Genomic DNA, 8,427 nt, shown 5'->3' with positions numbered 1-8,427 from the left:
AAACAAATTTATGCACCGGTTGAAAAAACGCGGCAATGCTAAGAAGCAGGAAGAACGTCTCTGATTTCCTGAACCCTTTTTTATTAAGGCTCCACGTCGGCTGTGAACCGGTGACCCCACGACGTCCAACAGGAAACGAACGCCGAGTGTTCACCTTTTAAGGGTTGCCTTTTAATGGGATCCGATGAAACTCTGCAGGCTGTTTGTTGGGCATTTTTTCCGTTAGTTTTGCTTTCTTTCTTTCTTTATCGGTTTGGTTGCATAAAGGTTCGCGTAACGTGGGATTGGGCTTATGTAAATGTAATGTAATTTGGCGCAGATGTTTTGGTAGCTTTGCGTATACTGATGAGAAGAATCAGAATTGTATCATAAAAATCAATGGCTTCGTATGTATGTTCTTTTTAATAGAAGAATCTAACCGTGTTTTTATCCTGCCGTTATACGAGACTCTCCGAAGCCAAACTAATCGATTTCACTTTTTATTCATTTCTTCATTTCATTACATAAGTATTTCATTTCTCTAACTTTGTCTGTATTATAAATACTATGATATCGATATGTTCTAAAGATTTAAACAATCTTAAAATTGATCAAGATAAGTACTAGCAATTTTATAGCCATAAAACGATTCTATCGAATCAGCATGTTTTAATACTGGTTTCATTAGTATATATATACAAATGTTACAACAAATACGATTACGTATACGAATATCTTTCGAAGCCACGGTACAACGATCATCCGATATATCGAAACATCGACCTATTCAACACATCAACTCCACCATAAGGACTCCGCCCAAAAATCGTAAACCACAGACTTCCCCGGCAAGTTCTTCTCTTCTCAAATACTCCTCCCAAAGACCTTCAAAAAACCTCCTCATCCCTTCCAATGTTTCTATAAAACTCATACGAGACAACGAAGTTACTCGTAGCAGCAGCGTCGATGCGTTTCTCTCGGCAGCTCGCGCGGCACTCTGAAGCGGTGTTCACGAGCTAACCATCGAGAGCTCCAGCATCCGTGCTCCCACCAGCGTGGCAGCTCGAACACAGCGGGTTCAGCTCGTCTCCGCCGCTACTGCCACCACCACCAGACACGTCTCCACCACCACCAGGGTCGACGGCGTCTCCACCACCACACGGCGAGCGAGCAGCAGCGGCGCTCAAGAGCCGAAGGGCCCCGAGGTTTCTGCGCTCGGAGTCAGTTGGCCGACATGAGCCGCGCGCGTTGGGGCTCTCGGTGTCTGTTCGCTCGTTAAGGGTGGCAACGCGACCGGTGGCGTGCACCACTGTCCCGTGAGATGTCCGCGGATCAGCAAAACTACGCTACTCGCGACCCATTCCAATCGAATAACACGTTTGAAAACACGTTTGTCGAAAGTGACGGCGGCAGATAGTTTCTCGAATCGTAAAAAAAATCGAATCAAGGGTAAAAAAAAAAATTCGAAATAGTGTAAAAGAGATTGAATCGTGAGAAGGGTGAAGGACCGAGTTTTACGTAAACGCCGGGTCAGCTTTAGGTGAACCTGAACCAGTGTCAGTGCAGTGGGCTTCTCGAGTGTGGATAAACAAGAAAAAGTGGTTTTCGGAAACATTGAACCGTGTGTTGCTCGTTGGGGTGCAAGGTGGATTTCCTTAGAGAAAGCTGTTAATTCTGGGATTCCAACAGTTACAAGTGAGTTTCTTGTAGATTACGTAGAACGTATCTAGGCGGGGTTTAATTAAAATTGAACGAGGTACGTGGAAATTGGACGAGTATCCTCGAGGAGGTCGTCAAAGAATTTTAACGAGCGACTTGCCGGTTTGAGTACCCTTCCGCTTCTTTCGATATTTTCTATTTGATCGACGAGAACTTTTATATATTTCTGGTTCCTTTTTTCTTTTTTTCTTTTCCTGAACTAGTATTTCTTTTAATATATTGAAATGTAGTCACGGTCGAGCGAGCGTCTCGAAAAGCTCCTACGAAATTAGGAGGCGGTCGCTTATCTGGCAAGGCGAACTCCCGCTGGGCTATGGCTTAAAGGTCCCCTGGAAAAACTATTTAAAAAGCCGCGGCATCCAGTGAAACTGTGTTTTCCCTGCTCTTACGCTTCGCTTGCCTCGCAGCAGTCTCTGGTTATTGCTATTCAAATTAAGCCACCGTGGCCCGCGAATAAAGCGATTCCCGTGTGCCTGCTTATCCGAGTCGAGCGTTCTCGGTATTCGGAATTGGAAAAATTCCGCGAAAGTGCTCGGGCCACACGAACGATTTACTTGTTGCTTGCAGCGAGTTTTATCGTCCGCGAACTCGGAATTGGAAAAATTGCTCGAATCGAAGGCGGCGTATAGCTTGACAAGTGTAGATTCAAAATCGTGTTGGAAATACTTGTTGCAGTGGTTCTAAGTATTTGTTAGAATAAAAATCATTTTTATAGCTATTGAATAGTTTATGTAGTAGGATTCATTGATTTCCTTATTGATTCTTTCCACTGACTATGATTTTGTCGTTCATATAATGGAAATTTCAAGTCAGATAAGCGGATTCATCAATCGACAAAAATTCATTTTTTAATTACAAACACTCGTGTTTTTTCTATTTATTCTTTCTTCGATTAGTTGGTACTTTATTTATTAAATCATTGTATTGTAAAGATTTATCTAATACGATTATTTTGCTTAATTAGATGTATTCGAGGTTTGAAACTATTATTTTGTGCTACACCATAGTCCGATAAACGGAATATTACTCTATTTCTATCGCATGACAAATTTTTCATCTAACTATTGATCAAATAATTAACAAGTTATCATTCGATTTAAGATTTCATATGTTTCAAGACAATTGCATTTCAAGAAATCGTTCTTTGTCGCTTACGACTGCTATAAACGTCAAACTCTAAAAACAATCTCCAAAATTCGCATTTTCACCACCGTACAATTACTCAATCGTAAATCTACCGAACGATCCAAAATGAACCAACAACCTTTAAAGTTTCGCTAAAAACACCGTGCGTAAGCAGTTTGTGTCGTCGCAGCACGCGATCCCAGACACATAACGTCTGAATCTTAACGTTCGACCGGCGGACTCCATAAATTCTATGAAATGGGGAACCGCTAAGTTTACGAAATACGCATGTCGAATAAAGCTGCCAGCTCCCCGAGGAACAAGCGTGTACGGAGGATGCTCCGGTTTGGAAAAATACCCGAAAGGAAGCGGGTACTCGCCGGTGGTCGCGAACGAACGACTCTCGACCTCCGGCGGATAGCATAATCGTAAAGTGGCCGTCCATATGCGGCATCGAACGAAGATTCACAAACATTCGGCTCCACTTACCAGAATTACGTGGCCCGAATCGACGTCGTTCGCTATAGAAACCGGGAGCAGTATGTTTTCACGGATTTACGCGAAACGCGTGCAAAGAGGGAAACGAGTTTCCTCGTAAATACACGAAATATGCAGAGGGGCTCAGCAGTTTCTTAGCTTTCCTCCTTGAAACGGTCGTGTTCAGGCTTTTCGACTTGTAGATAGGGTAAGGTTGAGAATGTGTTTGGTTAAAAGGCGAGGGTGTTCGAGTTCATTGATCACCATTGAGAGACAGAAGTTAATTCATGGAATTATCTTCGTAAATAAAACATATAATATTGGAGCCATTCATTCACGTGCAGAAAAGAAAATAATGAATGCGGATGAATAAAAGTGCAGCTCGAAACAAGGTTATTTCTGTAATCCTCTGTGAAATACATTTTTTTAATTGATAAAAATTTTGGTTCGTTTATTTGATCGTTTAGATTAAACGACTTCAATTTTTGGATTAAACCTTCCAACTATCAGTAGACATTTGTTTTAACAAAAATGCAACTTTCAGTAGAAAATTGTAGAAATCTTTTTAGTAGAGTTTTTCATAGAAATGTTAATAGTACCTTTAGTAGAAATTTTATCCTTGAACGATTAATCTCTAATTATACACGTTTGTAATTTTGCTAGTACCATAGACGTACTCTTTAATTACAGAATGATCTTATCTGTTAAATGATATGTTATAGAAATTCTAGAATATAACGTACCATTTTAAACTTCACAAAATTGTAACAGCAAGATAAAAATTCCGGTTCTCGCCTACCCTAAAAGATTAAACACGCAAAGTCGTCTAGTGACCAAATGCATTCCATCATCCCTAACATGTTTATCTTTTCCACCCAACTGCTTCCCACCACCTCCATAAACTATCCTCCATGCGCAACACCCATAAACAGCGAGAATCTCCAACAGAATATCATGAAAGCCCAAGAATCTGCTGATATTCCCCATTTCGCGGTCGTAGACGAAGAATGATCGATAATTCACGGTCACAGGCAAATCGACCTGTTCTATCTATTCGTGAATAGTGGCACGACTGTCAACCTCGTGCGATCCCTTTCGTATTTCGTCTAGTCTAGTTCCTCGTTGGGAGTAGAGGGACGAGGGAATTGCTGCGATTTCCACGACGTCGGATCGATAAACGCTTGAAATTGCGGAACGTTCGACGGCGTTGTTTGCGACGGCCTGTTAACCTTCCGATCGAACTGACGCCCGATCATAGACGCCGCTAACGAGGATCTATCGCGGGAGACGCGACTACAATAATCGGCCTTCGATTTTGCACACTCTGTCTCCCTCTCTCCCATCGTTCGCTCATGCGTGCACTGTGAATGCAATTAATTAATAAGCCGCGTATCTCTCTCGTCGGGCCGCCATTGATAGCGGGCATTAATCGTCGCCGCGATACCGCTGCAATAATTACGCCTTTGTCTCTTTTCACGAGAACGATGTCCGCGGAAATGATTCCCCCGAGTCCTCGACTTGTTTTGCACAGAAAAAGTTCGCTTTCTGGGAGGCATTTCTTTAACAAGATTCTGCGTTGAATGAATGTTCGTTGGTAATGGAACGTTCGCGTGTTCTGTGTCAGTGGATCGAGTGGTTGCCGTCTTCGTCAATGGAATTTTATAAGAATGTTACGATCAACTGTAGCTTTCTTTGGGACTATCATATTAAAATATAGGTTTAGAATACTTGATTTTAGTTACAAGGTTTTGAACATTTCACGTCTTTTATGAACAACGTCTTCCAAAAAAGAAAGGTATCTAATGAGATACAAATACGAAGAGGAAGCGAGGAGAACAGCAGAGTTAAATTTCTAAAAATTTCTACATTTCTTTACAGTCCTTGGTTATCAATAATACCTGCAGGAAAATTCTTTTCTACGTTCCCTTGAAATCCCCGATTCCTAGACTCCTAGATTCTACTTATCAATGAACAAACGAGAAATGGATCTTTTTCGACACTTTCCTCAATTCTTATCTCGCGTCGTGTCGACCGTACAAACACCTCCACCTTCAACCCTGCAAACACTTCCTAAACTATAAGCCAAATATAAAAACGCGTCAAATAAAAAAAGACTACGTTTTACTTTTTTCCAAATTGAACCATCAAGTAACGGCTCTCACAAGCGGGTCCCCCCTCGTGTCTGAGCCTAATGCTCGAAAATGGCCGCCGCCCACGCGAGTAACTTCACTTCCCGCCGCTCTTTAACTCTCTAAAATTCTCCTGCGGCGTGAAACTGCTCTCGCAACGAGCAAAACAGCTCGAAATCGCGGCGATATCGCGCGCTCGGCTCGCGAATTCCATCGACGCGACTCGTCGACGATGAAAGAAGTCGGCGGAAGCGGCGAGACGAAAGCGAACAGCACGAGAAAACTGAAAAGCGTTGACGGGAACATTCAAAGGGGCGCGTGTCGCGTTCACGGGAACGAGACGACGCAGCAGAAATAAGAGGATCCATTGGCACCGCTCGCGGGTCCCCGCTCGACTTTCTTTATTTTCCGGTCGGACAGGCTGAAAAAGAGAAGGAAGAGAGAGTTTCAGCAGCGTCTTTCTTTATCCAGCCACGCTTCGCCGGAGATCATTACGCGGGCAGCAGCTTCGCGCAGAATGGTTGGTCGTTAATAATGTCTGTCAAAGTCAAATAACAGGTCCCATTCCTCCCGATTCGTGACGTTTAGTCAGCGTAATCTCATGCTCCGTGTAATCTCATGCTGCGGGTAATCGAGGCTTTTTCAATTTTTCTCTCCCCTCTCGCAGGACGTTTATTATCTGGCGGAATGAGTTCATGTGGCGCTCGAACGTTCCGCGTTATCCAATCGCCAATTGACGTTTTCATACGGAAAGTTTCTTTGATATTGAAAATTCCGTTTGACGTCGGCTCGATAAGAAAAGGGTTGAGTAAGTCGTAACGCGATAAGTCATAGAGCCTAGACGCAAGTGAAAGATCGTAGATTGTCGGCGAATAATCTAGAGTCGATAGTCCCGATTCTCGCGCCGCTTTTTCGTCGTAAGGATCGTTAATCTTCAACGAACGTTTTTTGCATCCATGTTATGAGCTCGCGTGTTCGATCTGCGCACGAGCTTCGTGAGTATCCCGTAATTATCGAACGGTGCCGTTTTTGCATGGATATCGGTAGAGATTTCCATGATTACCCGCGGGTAATCGAGAACCGTCGAGGTAAGTCGACGCGACTCCGCTGTAAATTATATGCATATACCGTATTCGATTCACGGGAAACTTGTACCGCAACGGGGCGCGCACATGATCGATAACATTGATGATAATGTGTATCTAAATTTTCCGTACTTGTTCACATTAACAATAGTATTGATAGCGTGTAAATCTCTTAACAATGTCTTTTGTATCTCTAAATGGCAATTGAATCTTCGCCTTAATCTCCATTCCCTTCTTAAAGGAGCTATTTCCTACAAGTGTCAGACAGCTGAACCTGATGCGAATGCGTCAGTTGAGCATCATTTAAAAATACGCTTCTTCGATGTATCATTATATCTACAAGCGTTTTGCACACTGATAGAATATCTCTCTATGCGAATACGATATGCAATCGAATCAGACGTCTCACGCTGATGAGCATATTACAGATATTTCTGCACAATCATACTTTTATAGTCCAATTAAACACATGGAATCTAAACAGAGACTTGTTTCATCTATCGAATATTATAATGATCGCCTTATTTTAAACATTTTATACTTCTACATTATCATGCATATCCTCGATAACTCCATGCTTCTACGTTTTTCGTAGACGCATAAGAATCCTCTAGATCCATCGATAAACTCGCAGCTTTCTCGCAATATAACGCGATACCCATCATTAATAATCATTATTCCTCTGGTACTTTAACAAACTGAAACCGAAAGAATCCTCCCAAGGCAAGAAACGTCGAAGAAAAACATCAGTGGTTACTATGGACAGGAGGCAGGAAACGAGAGGCACGTGATGGGAGTGCGTAAGGCCGGTCGAAGGCGCGTTTCGTTCCCCTAGCCCGTTTTCCGTCGCGAGGCCATTAAAAACTCGCCGATGCGGCCTGTTATCTCGGTCGACGGATCGATTTTCGGTATCGCGGTCTCGATCGGCTCGCAGGAAACAACGTTGCGCCTTGCAGGAGGCTGAACCGGGGCCCACCTGGCACGCGTTGCCCCTCCATCTGCGTTCTCACGGGCTTCGTCCTTCTTTTCTACCTGCCTCCTGTTCGAAACCTCGGCGTGCACGCGAGCGTGCGCGGCAAACACCATGTTCACGCTTCGACGAATTTCTACAGTGATTCTGGGTTGGTGGGTTACGAACGATCGATGAAGATGAAGGACCCCGAGAATTTTCTTGTTAGGTTATAGAGACTTCCTGAGGTCTGAGGGACGTCGAACATAATGGATACAAATCGAATCGAACAGAGATTCGCAGGATAAGGAGATACAAGGTTAGATAAGGGAGGCCGCGAGGGTAGAATTTGTGGCTAATAATGCGGAAATCCGACGCCCGGAAAAGCTAACGCGTCGATAAAGAGATATGGGAAGACACGATTATGGGGAGGGATGGTTTGGTGAATGGAAGGACGGTGAGAATGGAGGGTAGATTTGTTAAATCGTATTCTCTTGGGTTTTTTTTTTTTCGATTATGGTTTAATTTTTATAGATGCAGTGTAAATTTTTGACTCGTAATTACAGATGCATCGTTTATAAGACATTCTATGTTTTGGTTTGTGTGCATCCACTCTTTGATGTCGGTTACTATAAGATAGAAATTTCAGATAGAAATAAACTTTGAGATAGAAACTTTTTTTTACTGTTAATGTAACGTTGTTCGTATATTACGAAGCTTCAAAATATTCAATTTAAACGATACTTAAACAAACCCTGAACAAACAAACGAGTCTATCGATGTCGAAATCTAGCGAAACAAGATAAAGGAAAGCAAATTGAGCGGGTGTCAGGCAGGATAGTAAAACGAGGCAAACAAGAGATAGAAAAAGAGACAACCGCTGCGAGACATTCATCACGAAACGTCCCAAAAGTGCTGGTACATGTGTGTATACGTGGTGTGTGTACGTTTGGTATGCATGGCG

General features: G+C 42.9%; 1 protein-coding gene across 3 annotated transcripts in view; it reads left to right on the top strand.

The window, feature by feature from the left end:
• Positions 1-1,150: 1,150 nt before the first annotated feature.
• The window catches only part of LOC126867197 (netrin receptor UNC5C-like), a 44,690-nt gene continuing 37,413 nt past the window's right edge, over positions 1,151-8,427 (top strand). For 2 of the 3 annotated variants that reach the window (XM_050621447.1, XM_050621446.1), the window contains exon 1: positions 1,151-1,674. The gene's annotated coding sequence lies outside the window, so the exon portion shown is untranslated. The remainder of the gene's footprint in view (positions 1,675-8,427) is intronic. The other variant, XM_050621448.1, reaches the window with a different exon arrangement.

This window comes from Bombus huntii, chromosome 6 (assembly GCF_024542735.1).
Source record: "Bombus huntii isolate Logan2020A chromosome 6, iyBomHunt1.1, whole genome shotgun sequence".
NCBI classification, from domain to species: domain Eukaryota; kingdom Metazoa; phylum Arthropoda; class Insecta; order Hymenoptera; family Apidae; genus Bombus; species Bombus huntii.
This window is presented reverse-complemented; position numbering and strand designations above follow the sequence as displayed.